This window comes from Brassica napus, chromosome C8, assembly GCF_020379485.1.
Source record: "Brassica napus cultivar Da-Ae chromosome C8, Da-Ae, whole genome shotgun sequence".
Lineage (NCBI taxonomy): Eukaryota > Viridiplantae > Streptophyta > Magnoliopsida > Brassicales > Brassicaceae > Brassica > Brassica napus.
The window spans coordinates 21,046,189-21,068,596 of NC_063451.1; the positions used below are offsets into that span (position 1 = coordinate 21,046,189).

General features: G+C 41.0%; 1 non-coding gene and 2 pseudogenes across 1 annotated transcript; all 3 read right to left on the reverse strand.

Moving 5' to 3' along the window:
- Positions 1-748: 748 nt before the first annotated feature.
- On the reverse strand, positions 749-3,840 carry LOC111208969 (annotated as a pseudogene).
- A 2,677-nt stretch (positions 3,841-6,517) lies between these two features.
- On the reverse strand, positions 6,518-6,624 carry LOC125592140. Its single transcript, XR_007327989.1, has one exon. It is a non-coding gene; the product is annotated as a small nucleolar RNA R71 (small nucleolar RNA).
- An 11,308-nt stretch (positions 6,625-17,932) lies between these two features.
- On the reverse strand, positions 17,933-21,039 carry LOC125575564 (annotated as a pseudogene).
- Positions 21,040-22,408: the final 1,369 nt, after the last annotated feature.

Sequence of the window (22,408 nt, forward strand, 5' to 3'; positions counted from 1 at the left end):
AGATGGCAATCTTGGTTGGAGCTATCCAGGATGAGATGACGCAAACCCCGAAAGCAACACAGGGTTTATAGATGCTCAAAATGCAAGGAAACTGGCCATACGAAACCACAATGTAAGTCGTCCAGTGTTTAGTCTTCCAGAAGACCTTTAATTAAGTCGTCCAGAAGGTCGTCCAGTTAGTCGTTCAGGGTTTTTTCTTCCAGAAGACCTTCAAGTAAGTCATCCAGTGTCTAGTCTTCCAGAAGACCTTCAATTAAGTCGTCCAGAAGGTCGTGCAGTTAGTCGTCCAGGGTTTTTTTTCTAGAAGACCTTCAAGTTAGTCGTCCAGTGTTTAGTCTTCCAGAAGACCTTCAATTAAGTCGTCCAGAAGGTCGTCCAGTTAGTCGTCCATGGTTTTTTCTTCCAAAAGACCTTCAATTAAGTCGTCCAGAAGGTCGTCTAGTTAGTCGTCCAGGTTTTTTTCTTCCAGAAGACCTTCAAGTTAGTCGTCTAGTGTTTAGTCTTCTAGAAGACCTTCAATTAAGTCGTCCAGAAGGTCGTCCAGTTAGTTCTCCAGTGTTTCCTCTATGTATTAAAAATTTGTGTTATGAACTTATCTGTGTCAACTTCTTTGTCAAATTGCACTACCAAACAAATTTGAGATGGTCTTGCCCTTTATATTATCCGAAATATAGTTACAAAAGGTTACTGCTCAGAAGACTTTCTAGACTACTTATAGTTAAGTCGTCCAACATTCTAGACGACTTAACTGTAAGTCTTCTGCGCATAATATAGTTACAAAATAGAGATCAAGTTCGAATACAAAATAGGCATCAATTTCAAATACACACATCAGCCTAATCTATCATACAGAATAATCTAACGTAGCCTATTTATTACCCCTCATACGCACCCAGGTTGGCATCATTGTTCTTGTTTTCGAACTCATGCACATCAGGAAGCTCTTAAAATATATCCATCGCCATCTTATCCCTCATAGTCTTCCCGTTGGCCTTAGCAAAGTCTTTTTTACTAAACTCTATCCCAAGAGCATGACATTCAATGTACTTTAGAGTGTACACGCCATAATCACCAGCTCGGGCAGGAGGTATATTGGTCGGTCTATCATATGTGAATGGCTCGAGGCTGTATTGGGCACGTTGTTCGTCTGAGGAAGCGCACTCAACAAGAAGATAAGGGACCATGTAGAGAAAAGGCTTCATTACCACATCGAGTTCTTTTGGGGAGATACTGGAACAATTGCTGTCAAAGACGACTATGTGCCTCTTAGGGATCGATATCCACATAGCAATCCAAGTCGTCTACAAAGAAGACTTATCAGTAAGTCATCTAAGTCATAGCAGAAGACTTACACAGTCCTCCAGCCACTCTAAGGAGGTTCGGAGGATTTGATACCACCAAGTTCTATTTTTACGTGGTTTTTTATCGAGAGGTGTTCTATAATGACTGCAAACACAAAATGTTGAAAAGCAATAAGTTTTTGTAGACTAAAGCAAGCTATTATGGGAAAAGCAAACACTTACAGACAAGTTTTCAACCAATCAACGAGATCCTTCAACTTCTTCTTGTCAATTGGTGCAAAAGGATTATAGCCTGGATAAAGCTTTTTGTTTGGAATGATCACTCTGGCCGTGCTGTTTGCCGTATAAGGAGATTGCTGTGGGTCAGCAAGTTTCCTTGTTCGATCACTCTTTGCATGGCAAAGTGCCAAAGCAGCATCCCTCTTTTCCAGATATCTAGCATCCTCCTTCTGTAAATCCGAAACAGTGGGTTGATTTTTGTCCAATAGAACAAGGCTCGGTTCTGGAGCTTTATCTTTCGAGGAACTAGCATCTGCGGGCACAGCTGCGGGCACATCTGGACCTTTATCCTCCGCCAAGCTCGTCCTTCCCGCATTCGTCCCATTAACACTTTCACTCAGCAATATACAAGATGGGTTTATACAATAATAACCAAAGATCCATTTCAAACAATAATAACCAATGAGTGTCTTCAAACATGAAACAAAATACATATATAAGATCCATACACTATAAACAAAGAATACATGTTCTGACAGACAAGAAACAAAGCAAATGCAACTTTTCAGTTCTTATTCTTAAGACTTTGTCTAGTCAATCTCTTGTTGGGAGAGGATTTGTTACTAACCCCGGGTTCCAGCGTCGGTTTAGGTGGAGAGGTAATGTTTTGAGATGATGTCCCTTTCCGTTTTGTGGTGATACCAACCTTCTTCTCCACAGCTTCCACCCTTTCCGACAGATACTTGATCTCCTTAAGGCACGTCCCAAACCCTTCTCTCATGGCATCAGCTATGTCCTTGAACATGGTTTTAATATCCTCTTTGGTCAACCCATCAACAGTCGTAGCACCTCTTCACTAGCCTCTGCAGCTGCCTCTTCACTAGCCTCTGCAGCTGCCTCTTCACTAGCTTCTGCAGGTGCCTCTTTACGAGCTTTCTTCCGAGGTCTTGGACTGTCTTCCTTCACTACCTTTTTCTTCGCCGGACTCACAACCGCCGGCTTTGTATTGACCCAAGTACCGGTGACTTCCCAGCAATCCATGGTACACTTCCACGGTTTCTTCACAAACATGAGTTTAATTATGTTCTCCGCGGGCGTGTCCTCAACATCAAACTCCCATTTTGGAAACATTTGACCAATGTCCTTCTGAACAAAGTTGATCACCCTAGTCTGCAGTAAATAGAAGATATGAACTTAGATATTTGACGGATCAAGAAAGATGGAAAGAAAAGACTTCGCAGACGACTTAATTATAAGTCGTCTGGAAAGACTTTCAGTTGGACGACTTAGTAAACGATTTATAATTAAGTCGTCTGGAAAGTCTTCCAGTTGGAAGACTTAGTAGAAGACTTATAATTAAGTAGTCTGGATAGTCTCCCCATACGACTTAATTATAAGTCTTCTACTAAGTCATCCAGCTGAAAGACTTTCCAGACGACTTAATTATAAGTCTTCTGCGAAATTGTCCAGAGTGAAGTAAATACCTGACTGAGGATAGCCTCTTTAAACTGTTTGCGTCCTTTGCGACCCTGTAAGCCAGTATCGGTGGAGACGGATTGTTTGGGAGAGGATTACCATAAGTATCACCCAATTCCGGAAGAGCTGTGTACACCCAGACCTGGAGAGCTTGCGCAAACCCATTAATAGTGTAACAACCCGAAATATCTCTGCCCTTCACAGAGTCCATCAGCACCTTAAACGCGACTCTCCCCCATGGATAATTCTCAAACCGTTCTAGCTTCATCACTAGCCTTGCGAGCCTAACCCGTGTAGGGGTTGAATACTTTCTCCCTTCAATGTGTCCAGTGAAGATGGCAAGGTACGCGAGCCGCTTGCGATCATCCCGAGACCACCCTTCGCATCTCTCAAATGCTGCTATTATCTCCTGAGTAGATGGCCCAGCTTCGACATGAACTCCCAACATCTCCCAAAAAGAAGTCAACTCCTTTGTAACAACACAGTGAGGTCTCTCAAGGTCCTCCATGTACTCGTAGTTTAGACCAGTGAGGTTTTCAAACTCTAAAGGTGAAATACTCACAGATTGTGGACCAACGAGACTCCACAGCTCATACTTCTTCTTTATGTCCAGCTGGAAACCGAGCATATAGTGAACCAGCCTTGAAGCCCAATCAAATCCCATCTCTTGGAACTTGATGAAAACTCCCAACTTCGACTCCTTCAGCTCTTCATATTCGTCATCATGAAGAGCTTTCTTTAAAGCAGCATGCAACGTCCAACAAATATGATACGAAATGCTATGCACTGCGGGGGGCTCTTCCCCTAATGTATATATCCTACGGGGGAGTTCTGGCATCTCCATTTTTTTGTCTGCAAAACAACCAAAGACAACCATCTCAAACAATCAAAGACTTATAATTAAGTCGTCTGGCAAGTTTTCCAACTGAAAGACTTATAATTAAGTCGTCTGGAAAGTATTCCAGCTGGAAGACTTTCCAGACGACTTAATTATAAGTCTTCCAAGACTTCCAGTTTTATGTTCATTTTTCCTCAATCAATCACTCGACATTAAGAGATATAACTTACCGGCGGCGGAGTTCAACGAGACGCCTCTGAGAGAATGCGCGCTAGGGTTTCCTCTTGGATCTTAAATAGAGGAAGCGGCTGTGAGAACGGTGGTGAGAACGACGGTGATAACGGCGGAGAGATAACCGGCGGTGAGATAACCGGCGGTGAGAACGATGGATTAGAGAGAATCGACGGAAATCGCCTTCAAAATCGCCTTTGAGAGAAACGGCGTTAGGGTTTTCTGATTTTCGCAAAACAGTGAATAAAAAAAACACCTTATATTTGGCCGGTAAATAATCCGGTTAGGTTTAAAAGTACATTGTAAAATTAAAGGTTCGGTCCGGTTTGGACGACTTACTAGTAAGTCGTCTGTTGAATATTGTACATCATACTGATATTCCGTGTTTTTAACGGTTTTAAACTCGTTTTGGAGCAATTAAATGGTCGGTTTTAATTAATGTTTTGGTCTATTTGATGCGTTTTGGTGTTCTTAAGTGTAATATGCAGGTTACTAGATAGCTTGAAAGAAAAGAACGCATTCGGGATTTATTCAGAAGCAAGATGGACCGAACAATGGACCGAATGAAGTATTGATCGCACAGAGCACGAGATTGACCGATCCGGTCTACCTGGATCGACCGATCCCAGGCTTTCATACACGAGATCGACCGATCCGAGCCATGTGGATCGACCGATCTCAGGCGCTACGGGCTCCACACGCACAAACGAGCTTTTCACTCCTTTTTACCCACTCCCCTCAATAATTCACAAAAGAACTCGACCTTGGAGACTCAGAAAAGACCAGGGGCGACCAAGGAGGAGATTTACAAGTTCTAGAGAGAAGATTTGAGTGTTTTGTACTTGTTTTTGTGTGATTTGTGAAGATTTGTGAAGGAGTTCATCTCAAAACCATTTGGAGAAGATCTTCTGAACCTTTACTCTGTTTTAATACAATCTTATCATGTTTTCTTCATCAAAATCGTTTTGTTCTTGCTTAGTTATGTGTGAGTAGTCATCTAGTTGGGTTTAGGGGTTCTCATAGGGGATTTCTTGATGTTTTGATCCATAAAACGTGTGTAGACTAAGGGATTACGTTTTGGTTCTTCATCTAATGGATTTCTTACTGCTTGAACTGAATTGATCACTTAGTTCATGATATTAGATTGTTTGATGCACCGAAAGTGATTGTTTGAACTTCCGAAAATACTTTAGATGAGCAAAGTGTCCTTAACCCTCGGAAGTTGATGTTATTGCGCTTTGTGAACATATTGAACCTGTTCTTAATGCTTGTTTAGAAATTGAAACTCAGCGGAAGTTAGTGTGGAGATTTCTATAACATAGAGAATTAGCGCTACGGAAGTAGGTTAATTCTAATATCGTGTTTGAGTTCTAGACGGTTCTTAATATATCCCTGTGTCTTCCATTAATTGTATCTTGATTAAAAAGAAATCCCTGAGAATTCCCAATGCCCAACGTTTGTTTTAAAATAGTTTTCAAATCGTTTAAATAATCTTTTTACATGCTTGTTTATGCTTTGTGACACTAGAGAAAATTAAATAAAAACCATCAAAAATATATTTTGATTCGCTGTAGCTATTAACTTGTCTGCAACTCTACGTGTGATCATCGGTCCCTGTGGATTCGATCCCGTATTACTACTGCGTACTTTACTGTGCACTTGCAGTTAGATAATCGGGTTAAAACTCGAGACATCAAGTTTTTGGCGCCGTTGCCGGGGACCATTTGGTCACCCTAGAGTTAATGATCAGTTTAAGACTATAGCATTTTTTTATTTTGTCTAATGTTTCTGTCTTTCTCTTTCTGTTTGTGTTTTCAGGTGAATGAGCGGATTTCATACTAGAAGCAAAGGATCATCGAATTTAATACCTTTGGAGTTAGAGCTCGGCCGCCTAGAGAGACAAGTGAAAAAGAAAAGATTTGAGTCCGCTGAAGAGGTTGAAATGGCTGAACACCAAGAAGACCAATTTCAGGACAACCCGCAAAATCCAATTCCTGTAAATGAACGAGAAGGCAACAATGCTGGTGATAATCAGCAGGCTGGTGTAGCTGCAAGACAACAAGCTGGAGACTATGGCATGCCTAGGATGACGCTTGCACATTATGATACACCAGATGCATTCTATGCCGATCGTTCTGGGATTCGCCCACCTCCCATTGAGAGAAGAGACTTTGAGATCAAGACTGGTCTCATTAATTTGGTGGAGAAAAATCCGTTTCATGGAAACCCGTCTGAGGACCCGATGTATCACTTGGAGCATTTTGAGCGAGTCTGTGACACCAGCAGACATAATGGAGTTCCTCAAGGCGCTTTGAAATGCAGGTTGTTCCCGTTTTCCTTAGCTGATAAAGCTATCAGATGGTTAAAGTCCATCCCTCCAGGATCTCTTACTACATGGGAAGAGACAAGAGCTGCTTTTCTACAGCATTTCTTCACCAAGTCAAGGTCCACATATCTGAGAAGCAGAATTGGAAGCTTTCAGCAACTTGATTCAGAAAGCTTTCATGAGGCTTGGGAGCGTTTCAAGGAGTACACACAGGACTGCCCTCACCATGGCTACACTGATGTGAGTTTGCTGAACATTTTCTATAATGGAGTTCATGAAGAGAGTCAAGATGCCATGGACACAGCAAGTAATGGTGATTTCATGACCAAGACTGTTGAAGAAGCTTACACCTTGTTGAACAACCTGTCATCCAGCAAAGCAAACCGCAAGTCAAGGTTTGATACCAGCCAGAAGGGTGTTGGTTATGAATCCAAGAAGATAGATGAGTTGAATGCCAAGATTGAGATGCTTCTCAAGAGAGATCAGAAATCTGTGAAATTTGTGGAGGAGCAAGGCTATCGTTCCTCACAAGAAGCTGTTGGTGATGATTCAAGTGATATGCAGGCTGATGTGAACTACATTGGTGGTCAAGGAAACTACAACAGAGGCTACAATCAGAACCTTGGGTGGAATCAAAATCAGCAAAATAATCTGTCTTACCGGAGCAACAATGTGGAGAATCCACAACATCAGTCCTACCCTCAGGCAGGAAACAGGCAGAACCAGAATCAGAACCAGAGTGTGTTCAACCAAGGATTTCAGAACAGAAATCAATATCAGGGGAACAACTCGGGCAACTCAGGATTTCAGCAAAGGCAGCAGTACAACAACTATCAGAATCAAGGAAATGCCTCTTCGTCACAGCCTTCTCAGGATAACGAAATTAAGAAGATGCTGCAAATGGTGCTAGAAGGTCAGAAGAATAGCACTGCAGAGATAAACACCAAGGTGGATAACATGTATGGAGAGCTTAATGGGAAGTTCGAAGCTTTGAACACCCATTTGAAAGTTTTGGAAAAGCAAGTTGCTCAAACCGCCTCTAGCAGCAGAACAGCACCTGGATTTCTACCAGGGAAGTCAGAGACGAATCCAAAGGAGTTTGTGAATGCTATAACACTTAGGAGTGGAAAAACGATTGAGGAATCGAAAGAAAAAGAGATCGACCGATCTCAAGAACAGATCGACCGATCTCAAGAACAGATCGAACGATCCAAGGGGAAGGAGATCGACCGATCCGGTCCATCAGGATCGACCGATCCCGTGTCGACGAAACCAAATTCCTCCGAACCTGAAGAGGTGTATGTGGCGCCTCCTGCTTATGTTCCTAAGGCTCCATACCCATCCAGACCAAGGCAGAAGATCAAAGAACGTGAGTACGAGAAGCTAAAGAACCTTGTTGGGGAGTTACATGTGAGATTGCCATTTGTTGAAGCGGTGAAGATGGTACCTTCTCTTAAAAGGTACATGAAGGAGATTCTTACCGATAAGATGAGCCTAGAGCGGGGTGTGTTGATGCTCAATGAGGAGTGTAGCGCAGTTCTACAAAATGTCATGCCTAAAAAGCGTGAAGATCCCGGAGCATTTGTTCTACCATGCCGCATTGGATCACTTACTTTTGAGAAGAGTCTCTGCGATCTGGGTTCAGGAGTGAGCCTAATGCCTTTCTCTGTCTCTGAGAGGCTAGGCATGACGAACTACAAACCTACAAGGATCTCCTTGGTCCTTGCTGACCGATCAGTGCGAAGACCAGTCGGTGTACTAGAGAACATCCCTGTTGGTGTTGGAAAGGGATACGTGCTTACCGATTTTGTAGTTCTGGAGCTGGAAGAGGAACCTAAAGATCCTCTCATTTTGGGCAGACCGTTTTTAGCTACTGCTGGAGCCATGATTGATGTACAGAATGGGCATATAGACTTACGTCTAGGAGACATGGCGATGAGATACAATGTGGAGAAGGTGCTGAAAAATCCGACTATTGATGGACAGACTTTCTGGGTTGATACATTGACTGAACTGGTGGAGGAAATGGATGAAGAGTTGCACACTGATGATCCTCTACAAGTCGCATTGACCCAAAAGGAGAGTGAGTTCGGGTTCATGAACCAAGAAGTGGTTGGATTTTCTGAGATTTTGGATTCAGCCTCACCGATTGAGAAGCATGTCGCCTATGTCAGCCTTGAAGACTCAGGCACCGATAAAACCGTCAAACCGTCATCCTCCCAACCAGATTGGAGTGAGGAGAATGCTCCAAAGGTGGAACTTAAAGCCCTCCCAGCTGGGCTGAGGTATGCATTCTTGGGACCGAATTCCACATATCCTGTTATTATTTGTGCTAACCTGAATAATGTGGAGACCGCTTTGCTTCTTTCAAAATTGCGAAAGTATAGAAAAGCATTGGGGTACTCTTTGGATGATATTACAGGTATTTCTCCAGATCTTTGCATGCACAAGATTCACTTGGAGGATGAGTCAAAGACGTCCATAGAGCACCAGCGAAGACTGAATCCCAAACTGATGGAAGTTGTGAAAAAGGAGATTCTAAAGCTGTTGAGTGCAGGGGTGATCTACCCAATTTCAGACAGCACTTGGGTGAGCCCGGTTCATGTGGTTCCTAAGAAGGGTGGCATCACTGTCATCACAAATGAGAAGGATGAGCTGATTCCTACCAGAACAGTCACAGGGCATAGGATGTGCATTGACTACAGGAAGCTAAACTCAGCCACAAGGAAGGACCACTTCCCACTTCCTTTCATTGACCAGATGCTGGAAAGACTAGCCAACCACCCCTACTACTGTTTTCTCGATGGCTACTCCGGGTTCTTTCAGATACCCATTCATCCAGACGACCAAGAGAAGACAACATTCACCTGCCCATACGGTACTTTTGCCTACAGGAGAATGCCTTTCGGATTGTGCAATGCTCCTGCCACTTTCCAGAGATGCATGATGTCGATCTTTACTGATCTTATTGAGGACATTATGGAGGTTTTTATGGACGATTTCTCAGTCTACGGTTCTTCATTTAGCGACTGCCTTGCTAATCTGTGCAAGGTGCTGGAAAGATGTGAGGAGAAGAACTTGGTGTTAAATTGGGAGAAGTGTCATTTCATGGTGAAAGATGGCATTGTTTTGGGTCACAGGATATCAGAGCAGGGTATCGAGGTTGACAAAGCAAAGATTGAAGTTATGACCAGCCTACAGCCTCCCAGGACAGTGAGGGATATTCGGAGTTTTCTGGGACATGCCGGTTTCTACAGGAGGTTTATCAAAGACTTCTCTATGATAGCGAGGCCACTCACCCGTCTGCTGTGCAAAGAAGCGAAGTTTGTTTTTGATGCTGACTGCCTCGCTGCGTTTCAGATTCTCAAGAAGTCTCTAGTCAGTGCTCCCATTGTGCAGCCACCAGATTGGGACTTGCCATTTGAAATAATGTGTGACGCAAGTGATTACGCGATTGGAGCTGTTTTGGGGCAGAGAAAAGACAAGAAACTCCATGTGATCTATTATGCCAGCCGAACGCTTGATGATGCTCAAATCAAGTATGCTACCACTGAGAAGGAGTTGCTGGCAGTAGTTTATGCTTTCGAGAAGTTCAGGTCCTATTTGGTGGGCTCGAAAGTAATTGTGCACACAGATCATGCAGCCTTGAAGTACCTGATGACGAAAAAAGATGCTAAACCGAGACTCTTAAGGTGGATCTTACTCCTACAGGAGTTTGATATTGAGATCAGAGACAAGAGAGGAGCAGAAAATGGAGTGGCAGATCATCTTTCCCGAATGAGAGTGGAAGCTGAAACACCACTGGATGATACATTACCCGAGGAGAATGTCTATGTGATCACCTTGCTGGAGGATGAGTATTTGGATCAGGCTGATTGCTGTGCCATGAGACAAATTCAGGATGATCTCCCATGGTTTGCAGACTTTGCAAACTACCTATGTGCTGGAATTGAACCACCGAACCTGAAGGGATATGAGAGGAAGAAGTTCATGAGAGATGTGAACCACTATTACTGGGATGATCCCTTCCTCTACAAGAGATGCTCAGATGGTTTATTCAGGAGATGCGTTCTGGAGAATGAGATGCAAGGGATTCTTTTCCACTGCCACAGCTCAGAATACGCAGGCCATTTTGCAACATTCAAGACGGTTTCTAAGGTCCTGCAGGCTGGTTACTGGTGGCCTACACTTTTCAGAGACGCCCATGAGTTTGTCTCAAAGTGTGATGCATGTCAGCGGAAGGGTAACATCAGTAAGAGAAATGAGATGCCCCAAAATTTCATCCTTGAAGTTGAAGTTTTTGATGTATGGGGAATTGATTTTATGGGCCCTTTCCCATCTTCTTATGGAAATGAGTACATCTTGGTTGCGGTTGATTATGTCTCCAAGTGGGTGGAAGCAGTAGCCAGCAAGACAAATGACTCTAGTGTTGTCAAGAAAATGTTCAAGACAGTCATTTTTCCAAGATTCGGGATCCCGAGAGTGGTTATTAGTGATGGAGGCTCTCACTTCATCAACAAGACGTTCGATAAACTGCTGAAGAAACATGGAGTAAAGCATAAGGTAGCTACACCTTATCATCCTCAGACAAGTGGGCAGGTTGAAATATCGAACCGAGAAATCAAGGGAATTTTGGAGAAGGCTGTAGGCAAAACAAGGAAAGACTGGGCTGTGAAGCTTGATGACGCCTTATGGGCGTATAGAACCGCCTACAAGACTCCCTTGGGCACCACTCCTTTTAATCTGGTCTATGGAAAGTCTTGTCACCTACCTGTGGAATTGGAGTACAGTGGTTTTTGGGCAACGAAGTTGATGAACTTCGACATTAAAACCGCAGCAGAAAGGAGGATGGTTCAGTTGAACGAGCTGGACGAGATTCGGTTGAACGCCTATGAGAACACCAAAATCTACAAGGAAAGAACTAAGGCATGGCATGACAGAAAGATAATCCCGAGAGACTTCGCTGCTGGAGACAAAGTCCTTCTGTTCAACTCTAGACTCAAGCTATTTCCTGGAAAGCTTAAGTCTCGTTGGTCCGGACCTTTCACCATCACAGAGGTTAGACCTTATGGAGCTGTTGTCTTGGAAGACAATGGGAGGAAATTCACCGTCAATGGGCAGAGGCTAAAACCTTACTTCACAGATGCAAAACCCGAAGAAGGAACCAACATTCCTTTATCGGAACCCGATCTCGCCTAAGGACAACAAAATAGTCAGGCTCGCGACTTTAAACAAGCGCTGAGTGGGAGGCAACCCACATGGTTTGATTTTCTTTCTCTTTTGTGATTATGTTTTCTTGTGTGAATTGATTTTTGGTTGTGTTTTTAGATGATTTTCAGGCATGTATCACGATCAGGCAGAGATCGATCGATCCTAAAGAAACAGAACGGGCGATCCATGTAAGAGATCGGTCGATCCGACACGTATGGATCGGTCGATCTAAGGCGCTCACGACACCGCTGCTGGACCTGAGGCAGCGGAGGACTCTGACGATGATGGAGCCTTGGAGAGGCGCTCCAAGAGGCGCACTGACCGCAGCGCCTGATCGGTAATCTCTCTTGGAATTATTTTCACACCGAGACGGTGTGAAGTAAGTCTGGGGGAGGATGCTACTTATGTACCATATTGCTTTTATTTCTCTTATTTTCTTAGTTTATCGGATTTGATTTTTTTTTTAAAAAAAAAAAAAAAAATCTACGTATTTTTCTCAGACCCTGTGATGATTATTAGACTATTTCCTTGTGTGTTGTGCATTACATTTCATATTGGCCATTTTTCAGGACTGTTAGCGCAGACAAACCGAGGAACCACTTGACCAAGCAACCTCTCCTTAAATCTTTTATCAAGTCTCGGTGAATTGTAATCGACTCAAATATTTTTGACCATTAATGAATTTAATTTCTTTTGACCAGGAATCAACATCAGGAAACGGTACACCATATACACATTCAGGATTTTCTTTACCACATTTTACCACTCTTTAATAATCCTGAATGGCCAGACTCATCAATAGTTTGGTACCTCACCTACACCTTACCCTTTTATTTCATCTCCATGCATTCTTACACACTGATCATATGTGCATACATGTGCAAAAACAATGGAGAGATTAGGGTAGACATGGTTCATCCGACTGCTTAGGTAGGATCGGAACATTTAGGTGGTTAGACACGGACTTGTGTGTCTAGAGGTGTAAATAGAAAAATTGGGTGTTGTAAGTGTGTGATTGCATCGCAGTGTATATATTCGATTTCGGTTTGTATAAGTTTTCGTTCTAAAAAAAAAAAAAAAAAAAAAAAAAAAAATGAAAAAAAAAAAAAAAAAAAAGAGTTCATGTTTATATCTCATTCAATAGATTTGATTTAGACATTTTATTTTTATTTTGTTTTTATTTTGTGTACCAGAGATGATGCGTTGTTTAAATTTGGGGTTAGAGTTTGAGATTTGTTGGGTTTTGATCATTAGAAACTTGAGCAGTTCGAAAACGTGGTTATCAATATACTCGGTTTCTCCAGCTATTTTGCATAATGTTTTGCATTTTTTGTTATCGCTGATACCCACAAACACTTGAGCCTCACCTAATTAAACACTAAAACAGCCTCCCAAACACCGAGCCCGTTATACCTGATGGAGATATCTTTGGTGGAAAGGTCACGCACTTTTTAATGAATGTAAAGAGTTGATTACTTGAAACTGAGACTTGCAGGTCTGAAATATGGAAAGGTTTGCGCGGTCTTGGTGGGGATTTGGAATGAATGCCTTGACAGTCTCTGATTTAAGTGGTTAGCGAAATCACAAGGTAAGGTCTACTGAGGGTTAGTGAGCTCCTAAATTTTAATCCTCTTTACTTGAGGACAAGCAAAGATTCAAGTCTGGGGGAGTTGATATTCCGTGTTTTTAACGGTTTTAAACTCGTTTTGGAGCAATTAAATGGTCGGTTTTAATTAATGTTTTGGTCTATTTGATGCGTTTTGGTGTTCTTAAGTGTAATATGCAGGTTACTAGATAGCTTGAAAGAAAAGAACGCATTCGGGATTTATTCAGAAGCAAGATGGACCGAACAATGGACCGAATGAAGTATTGATCGCACAGAGCACGAGATCGACCGATCCGGTCTACCTGGATCGACCGATCCCAGGCTTTCATACACGAGATCGACCGATCCGAGCCATGTGGATCGACCGATCTCAGGCGCTACGGGCTCCACACGCACAAACGAGCTTTTCACTCCTTTTTACCCACTCCCCTCAATAATTCACAAAAGAACTCGACCTTGGAGACTCAGAAAAGACCAGGGGCGACCAAGGAGGAGATTTACAAGTTCTAGAGAGAAGATTTGAGTGTTTTGTACTTGTTTTTGTGTGATTTGTGAAGATTTGTAAAGGAGTTCATCTCAAAACCATTTGGAGAAGATCTTCTGAACCTTTACTCTGTTTTAATACAATCTTATCATGTTTTCTTCATCAAAATCGTTTTGTTCTTGCTTAGTTATGTGTGAGTAGTCATCTAGTTGGGTTTAGGGGTTCTCATAGGGGATTTCTTGATGTTTTGATCCATAAAACGTGTGTAGACTAAGGGATTACGTTTTGGTTCTTCATCTAATGGATTTCTTACTGCTTGAACTGAATTGATCACTTAGTTCATGATATTAGATTGTTTGATGCACCGAAAGTGATTGTTTGAACTTCCGAAAATACTTTAGATGAGCAAAGTGTCCTTAACCCTCGGAAGTTGATGTTATTGCGCTTTGTGAACATATTGAACCTGTTCTTAATGCTTGTTTAGAAATTGAAACTCAGCGGAAGTTAGTGTGGAGATTTCTATAACATAGAGAATTAGCGCTACGGAAGTAGGTTAATTCTAATATCGTGTTTGAGTTCTAGACGGTTCTTAATATATCCCTGTGTCTTCCATTAATTGTATCTTGATTAAAAAGAAATCCCTGAGAATTCCCAATGCCCAACGTTTGTTTTAAAATAGTTTTCAAATCGTTTAAATAATCTTTTTACATGCTTGTTTATGCTTTGTGACACTAGAGAAAATTAAATAAAAACCATCAAAAATATATTTTGATTCGCTGTAGCTATTAACTTATCTGCAACTCTACGTGTGATCATCGGTCCCTGTGGATTCGATCCCGTATTACTACTGCGTACTTTACTGTGCACTTGCAGTTAGATAATCGGGTTAAAACTCGAGACATCACATACGACTTACTAGTAAGTCGTCCCAGACCCTAAATTTAACCCCTAAACTAAATTGACTAAATTAACTAACTAACCACGTTATAAAGCCGTAGTTATACTTAAATAATGTTTACTATACACAGAAATAAACACACTTAGGTAAATTTTAAAGTTTTCAAAAAAACATTTATGCATTCCAAAATCTAACCCTAAGAACACATACAATACTACAACATATGTTGGCAAAGCCTAAACCAAAGAATATCATGACTCACTACTTTCACTCATCTATGTTGAAAACAATTAAATTTTGTTATATCTTAATTTATATCTCTTAAAACATATGTTAATTACATGATTTCAATTTTTTACTTATCAAAATATTTTTTACAAAAAATTTAAATTATTTCTAAGTAGAACTAGACCAGACGACTTACGAGGGTTAAAAACGTAAAAAATTTCGGTTTTTTTGTTTGTCCACAAGGGGCTGGTTGTAATTTCAATAGCCTTTTATGTTACTTTTTCATTTGATTCAAGTTTGGGTTTACTTTTGTGTTTGAAATCAAGTTGTGATTCATATTTGGCAACTTTCCCATCATTTGGAGTGATAAATATCTCTCTCTTTCTTTCTTTTCTATTTGTTTCAATGATTTTTAATATTGAAGTGCCATATTTTTTTTATGTTGAATGTAAATAAGAGTTTATACATTTTATTAATACTTATTTATCTGTAACATGACACTTCACATTAGCAACAATCGGTTAAAAGTGAGATTTATATATACTTTATCAATAATTTAAAGATTGTTTGAAAACTTATTATTTTCAAATAACTGGTTTAAAATTATTTTAAAATTCTATTAGTTTTAAAAGTGATATTGTTTTGAAGATGATGATGATGATTTGGTCGAAGATGAAAATCATGATGGGGAGGAAGATGATGGGAAGGAGGACGATGGGTTGGAGGATGTTGGTATTTCTATTGTTGCTGAAGCGGACGAGAATGGTGAGGATTACAGTGTTTATGGAAAGGTTGAAGATGAGGATGAGGAAGATGATAATATGTGTTTTGAAGATATCAAAAAGATTGAAGGAGGAAGATCGAATGGTAACAGTATCTATGTAAACCCAGAGTTTTGTTAGCAAGGATGCACTGCTTTCCGAGCTGCGGTTGACAGCAGTGAGGTTTAGGTTCTCCTTCAGAATATACAAGTCAACGAAAACTCTCCTTGTGACAACATGTCCGGTTAGTGGTTGTCAATGGAAGGTCAGAGCGAGTGTGAAACATGGGACAAACACGTTTTGGGTAACAAAGTATGTGGAAAAACATACATGCTCAGTGGGAGACCGACTCGCTCAGCGGAGATATTGTACTCCGAAGTATGTTGGTAGGCTTTTCATTGATCGTGTTGGAATCATTGATGGGTTGAATCCACAGCATATCACTGATGCAATGAAGAACATGTTTGGCATGACGCTTGATTACACCACTTCATACAGAGTACTTTTATATGCACAAACATTGGTGAGAGGATCAGCAGAAGATGGGTATTCGCGTTTGCCATCATATCTCGAGCAAATCTCCTTAGCAAATCCCGATTCTATCACGGCTATAGAACTTGATTCTATCAATAGATTTAAGTATCTATTTCTCTCTTTAGGAGCTTCTATCATAGGTTTTAAGTATCAGAGAAGGGTCATTGTGGTGGATGGGACTCACCTAAGTGGGAAGTATGGAGGTGTTATGTTAGTTGCAGCCGCACAAGATGAGAATTTTCAGATATTTCCATTGGCTTTTGGGATCGTAGATGCTGAAGATGAACCTTCTTGGGAATGGTTTTTCACAAAATTGGCTAGTTGTGTATCTGATGAGCAGCCTCTGGTGATAGTCTCCGACCGGCACGCGGCCATTAAAAGTGCGTGTGATAAGGTGTTTCCTTGGGCAACCCGAGGAATATGTTATTATCACCTTCAAGAATACATTGTCAAAAAGTATAAAGGGAAACATCTCTTGTACTTGGTGAAAGGTGCTGCTTATGCTCATACGGTTTCAGATTTTGACCGGTACATGGCTGAGATACGGAGTGCAAACCCGGACCTTGCAACGTATTTGGAGAATGCTGACGTCAGCATATGGTCAAGGGTTTATTGTCAGGGGGACAGGTACAACATAAAGACAAGCAACATCGCTGAATCTATTAATTCCGCTTTGAAGCGAGCTAGAGGATTTCCGGTTTAGTTCCTGTTGGAGTTCATAAGGGAGAAGCTAGGAAAGTGGTTTTGGAAAAGGAGAGAAGATGCTTTGAGTCTCCCAACTCAACATAGTCGAGGTGTTGAATACTTGCTTGCTGTTTGATCGGAGATAGCAGATACGATGACGGTAGAACCAATTGATGGATGGCGATTCTTTGTGAAAGGTGGCAAAATGGACTGTGTGGTTGATTTGGAACATGGAAAGTGTGATTGTGGTGTCTATGCAGTGGAGAAAATACCTTGCTCTCATGCTATAGCTGCTGGAACATCTGCTGGTTTGCATATCTTCACACTTGTATGTCCAGTGTATTCAAAGGATTTTTTGTTTGCAGGATACTCAGAGAATATATATCCTTGTGTTGGACAACAAGTTGAGGAACGCACATGCTTTCCTCCGGATGTAAAGCGTGGTCCGGGAAGACAGAAGAAATCAAGATGTCAATCTTGGTTGGAGCTATCCAGGATGAGATGACGCAAACCCCGAAAGCAACACAGGGTTTATAGATGCTCAAAATGCAAGGAAACTGGCCATACGAAACCACAATGTAAGTCGTCCAGTGTTTAGTCTTCCAGAAGACCTTCAATTAAGTCGTCCAGAAGGTCGTCCAGTTAGTCGTTCAGGGTTTTTTCTTCCAGAAGACCTTCAAGTAAGTCATCCAGTGTCTAGTCTTCCAGAAGACCTTCAATTAAGTCGTCCAGAAGGTCGTGCAGTTAGTCGTCCAGGGTTTTTTTTCTAGAAGACCTTCAAGTTAGTCGTCCAGTGTTTAGTCTTCCAGAAGACCTTCAATTAAGTCGTCCAGAAGGTCGTCCAGTTAGTCGTCCAGGGTTTTTTCTTCCAAAAGACCTTCAATTAAGTCATCCAGAAGGTCGTCTAGTTAGTCGTCCAGGTTTGTTTCTTCCAGAAGACCTTCAAGTTAGTCGTCTAGTGTTTAGTCTTCTAGAAGACCTTCAATTAAGTCGTCCAGAAGGTCGTCCAGTTAGTTCTCCAGTGTTTCCTCTATGTATTAAAAATTTGTGTTATGAACTTATATGTGTCAACTTCTTTGTCAAATTGCACTACCAAACAAATTTGAGATGGTCTTGCCCTTTATATTATCCGAAATATAGTTACAAAAGGTTACTGCTCAGAAGACTTTCCAGACTACTTATAGTTAAGTCGTCCAACATTCTAGACGACTTAACTGTAAGTCTTCTGCGCAGAATATAGTTACAAAATAGAGATCAAGTTCGAATACAAAATAGGCATCAATTTCAAATACACACATCAGCCTAATCTATCATACAAAATAATCTAACGTAGCCTATTTATCACCCCTCATACGCACCCAGGTTGGCATCATTGTTCTTGTTTTCGAACTCATGCACATCAGGAAGCTCTTAAAATATATCCATCGCCATCTTATCCCTCATAGTCTTCCCGTTGGCCTTAGCAAAGTCTTTTTTACTAAACTCTATCCCAAGAGCATGACATTCAATGTACTTTAGAGTGTACACGCCATAATCACCAGCTCGGGCAGGAGGTATATTGGTCGGTCTATCATATGTGAATGGCTCCAGGCTGTATTGGGCACGTTGTTCGTCTGAGGAAGCGCACTCAACAAGAAGATAAGGGACCATGTAGAGAAAAGGCTCCATTACCACATCGAGTTCTTTTGGGGAGATACTGGAACAATTGCTGTCAAAGACGACTATGTGCCTCTTAGGGATCGATATCCACATAGCAATCCAAGTCGTCTACAAAGAAGACTTATCAGTAAGTCATCTAAGTCATAGCAGAAGACTTACACAGTCCTCCAGCCACTCTAAGGAGGTTCGGAGGATTTGATACCACCAAGTTCTATTTTTACGTGGTTTTTTATCGAGAGGTGTTCCTATAATGACTGCAAACACAAAATGTTGAAAAGCAATAAGTTTTTGTAGACTAAAGCAAGCTATTATGGGAAAAGCAAACACTTACAGACAAGTTTTCAACCAATCAGCGAGATCCTTCAACTTCTTCTTGTCAATTGGTGCAAAAGGATTATAGCCTGGATAAAGCTTTTTGTTTGGAATGATCACTCTAGCCGTGCTGTTTGCCGTATAAGGAGATTGCTGTGAGGCAGCAAGTTTCCTAGTTCGATCACTCTTTGCACGGCAAAGTGCCAAAGCAGCATCCCTCTTTTCCTGATATCTAGCATCCTCCTTCTGTAAATCCGAAACAGTGGGTTGATTTTTGTCCAATAGAACAAGGCTCGGTTCTGGAGCTTTATCTTTCGAGGAACTAGCATCTGCGGACACATCTGGACTTTTATCCTCCGCCAAGCTCGTCCTTCCCGCATTCGTCCCATTAACACTTTCACTCTGCAATATACAAGATGGATTTATACAATAATAACCAAATATCCATTTCAAACAATAATAACCAATGAGTGTCTTCAAACATGAAACAAAATACATATATAAAATCCATACACTATAAACAAAGCACACATGTTCTGACATACAAGAAACAAAGCAAATGTAACTTTTCAGTTCTTATTCTTAAGACTTTGTCTAGTCAATCTCTTGTTGGGAGAGGATTTGTTACTAACCCCGGGTTCCAGCGTCGGTTTAGGTGGAGAGGTAGTGTTTTGAGATGATGTACCTTTCCGTTTTGTGGTGATACTACCTTCTACTCCACAGCTTCCACCCTTTCCGACAAATATTTGATCTCCTTAAGGCACGTCCCAAACCCTTCCCTCATGGTATCAGCTATGTCCTTGAACATGGTTTTAATATCCTCTTTGGTCAACCCATGAACAGTCGTAGCACCTCTTCACTAGCCTCCGCAGCTGTCTCTTCACTAGCCTCTGCAGCTGCCTCTTCACTAGCTTCTGCAGCTGCCTCTTTACGAGCTTTCTTCTGAGGTCTTGGACTGTCTTCCATCACTACCTTTTTCTTCGCTGGACTCACAACCGCCGACTTTGTATTGACCCAAGTACCGGTGACTTCCCAGCAATCCATGGTCCACTTCCACGGTTTCTTCACAAACATGAGTTTAATTATGTTCTCCGCGGGCGTGTCCTCAACATCAAACTCCCATTTTGGAAAAATTTGACCAATGTCCTTCTGAACAAAGTTGATCACCCTAGTCTGCAGTAAAGAGAAGATATGAACTTAAATATTTGACGGATTAAGAAAGATGGAAAGAAAAGACTTCACAGAAGACTTATAATTAAGTCGTCTGGAAAGTCTTTCGGTTGGACGACTTAGTAGACGATTTATAATTAAGTCGCTTGGAAAGTCTTCCAGCTGGAAGACTTAGTAGAAGACTTATAATTAAGTAGTCTGGATAGTCTTCCCAAACGACTTAATTATAAGTCTTCTACTAAGTCATCCAGCTGAAAGACTTTCCAGACGACTTAATTATAAGTCTTCTGCGAAGTCATCCAGAGTGAAGTAAATACCTGACTGAGGATAGCCTCTTTAAACTGTTTGCGTCCTTTGCGACCCTTGTAAGCCAGTATCGGTGGAGACGGATTGTTTGGGAGAGGATTACCATAAGTATCACCCAATTCCGGAAGAGCTGTGTACACCCAGACCTGGAGAGCTTGTGCAAACCCATTAATAGTGTAACAACCCGAAATATCTCTGCCCTTCACAGAGTCCATCAGCACCTTAAACGCGACTCTCCCCCATGGATAATTCTCAAACCGTTCTAGCTTCAATGTATCCAATGAAGATGGCAAGGTACGCGAGCCGCTTGCGATCATCCCGAAACCACCCTTCGCATCTCTCAAGTGCTGCTATTATCTCCTGAGTAGATGGCCCAGCTTCGACATGAACTCCCAACATCTCCCAAAAAAGAAGTTAACTCCTTTGTAACAACACAGTGAGGTCTCTCAAGGTCCTCGATGTACTCGCAGTTTAGACCAGTGAGGTTTTCACACTCTAACGGTGAAAACCTCACAGGTTGTGGACCAACGAGACTCCACAGCTCATACTTCTTCTTTATGTCCAGCTGGAAACCGAGCATGTAGTGAACCAGCCTTGAAGGCCAATCAAATCCCAGCTCTTGGAACTTGATGAAAACTCCCAACTTCGACTCCTTCAGCTCTTCATATTTGTCATCATGAAGAGCTTTCTTTAAAGCAGCATGCAACGTCCAACAAGTATGATACGAAATGCTATGCACTGCGGGGGCTCTTTCCCTAATGTATATATCCTACAGGGGAGTTCTGGCATCTCCATTTTTTTGCCTGCAAAACAATCAAAGACAACCATCTCAAACAATCAAAGACTTATAATTAAGTCGTCTGGCAAGTTTTCCAGCTTAAAGACTTATAATTAAGTCGTCTGGAAAGTCTTTCCAAACGACTTAATTATAAGTCTTCCAAGACTTCCAGTTTTAGGTTCATCTTTTCCTCAATCAATCACTCGAGATTAAGAGATATAACTTACCGGCGACGGAGTTCAATGAGACGCCTCTGAGAGAATGCGCGCTAGGGTTTCCTCTCGGATCTTAAATATAGGAAGCGGCTGTGAGAACGGTGGTGAGAACGACGGTGATAACGGCGGAGAGATAACCGGCGGTGAGATAACCGGCGGTGAGAACGATGGATTAGAGAGAATCGACGGAAATCGCCTTCGAAATTGCCTTTGAGAGAAACGGCGTTAGGGTTTTCTGATTTTCGCAAAACAGTGAATAAAGAAAAAAACACCTTATATATGGCCGGTAAATAATCCGGTTAGGTTTAAAAGTACATTGTAAAATTAAAGGTTCGGTCCGGTTTAGACGACTTACTAGTAAGTCGTCTGTTGAATACTGTACATCATACGACTTACTAGTTCGAGACCCTAAATTTAATCCCTAAACTAAATTGACTAAATTAACTAACTAACCACGTTATAAAGCCGTAGTTATATTTAAATAGTGTTTACTATACACAGAAATAAACACACTTAGGTAAATTTTAAAGTTTTTAAAAAACATTTATGCATTCCAAAATCTAACCCTAAGAACACATACAATACTACAACATATGTTGGCAAAATCTAAACCAAAGAATATCATGACTCACTACTTTCACTCATCTATGTTGAAAACAATTAAATTTTGTTATATCTTAATTTATATCTTTTAAAACATATGTTAATTACATGATTTCAATTTTTCACTTATCAAAATATTTTTTACAAAAATTTTAAATTATTTCTAAGTAGAACTAGACCTAACGACTTACGGGGGTTAGAAACGTAAAAAAATTTCGGTTTTTTTGTTTGTTCACAAGGGACTGGTTGTAATTTCAATAGTCTTTTAGGTTACTTTTGCATTTGATTTAAGTTTGGGTTTACTTTTGTGTTTGAAATCAAGTTGTGATTCATATTTGGCAATTTTCCCATCATTTGGAGTGATAAATATCTCTCTTTCTTTCTTTTTTATTTGTTTCAATGATTTTTAATGTTGAAATGCCATATTTTTTTAAGTTGAATGTAAATAAGAGTTTATACATTTTATTAATACTTATTTATCTGTAACATGACACTTCACATTAGCAACAATCGGTTAAAAGTGAGATTTATATATACTTTATCAATAATTTAAAGACTGTTTCAAAAT